Source organism: Etheostoma spectabile, chromosome 2, assembly GCF_008692095.1.
Source record: "Etheostoma spectabile isolate EspeVRDwgs_2016 chromosome 2, UIUC_Espe_1.0, whole genome shotgun sequence".
Taxonomy (NCBI): Eukaryota; Metazoa; Chordata; class Actinopteri; order Perciformes; family Percidae; genus Etheostoma; species Etheostoma spectabile.
The window spans coordinates 20,411,866-20,412,618 of NC_045734.1; the positions used below are offsets into that span (position 1 = coordinate 20,411,866).

A 753-nucleotide genomic window follows, 5' to 3' on the forward strand; every position below is an offset into this window, starting at 1 on the left:
TTCAGTGAATCATCAATGGATCAAGCTTTTTACTGTTGTACAAAGCATGTACATATCTCAATTACTTTTCTATTATTGACCAATGACCTTGGAAAGGGCCGTGGCTCTGGATATAAATGAAAACACTTAAAAAATATCATAAAGCACAATGGCAAATAGAAAAACACGATAGCAAATAGAAAAACACGATAGCAAATATGAAAACCCTTCAACAATTTATAAAGCACAACGGCATTAACTACTACTGGAAAAGGTAGGGACTATCTAGCAGAGGACGGACCCTCCTGATTGGACAGACGGACTGTCTGTCTTTCAACAGGAAGGAGAGGTATAAAACACGGAAAATGTGTTGAAGCGTTTTCCTGTTTTCTGTTGTGTTTTTCTATTTGCCGTTTTATTTTCCTGTTTGCTGTTGTGTTTTATAATTTGCTGTTGTTTTATTATTCCTGTTGCACTTTTCTATTTGCTGTTGTGTTTTATGATTTGCATTCATTCAAATTAAAAACGAGGGGCGCTATAATTGAAAACAAACTGCAGGTGACGTAGCACATATCGGGCTATAAATGACTAAACGTTTGTCCAATCAACACAAACCTTCCAGGAAATGTCTACATAATCCTCTCACACATACACTGCAAGTGTCATTCAAATTGACAACTAGGGGGCGCTTTAAATGCACAATAACTGGACGTGGAATGACGCAAATCAAGATTTGAGCTTGAAATCGAAGCTTGTGGCTTTATTAGCAATTGT

The 753-nt window shown here is 36.8% G+C and overlaps 1 protein-coding gene across 1 annotated transcript in view; it reads left to right on the forward strand.

Annotated features, from left to right (window-relative positions):
• The window catches only part of LOC116698479 (dynein heavy chain 8, axonemal), a gene marked incomplete in the record, with an annotated part of 3,397 nt that overhangs the window by 820 nt on the left and 1,824 nt on the right, over positions 1–753 (forward strand).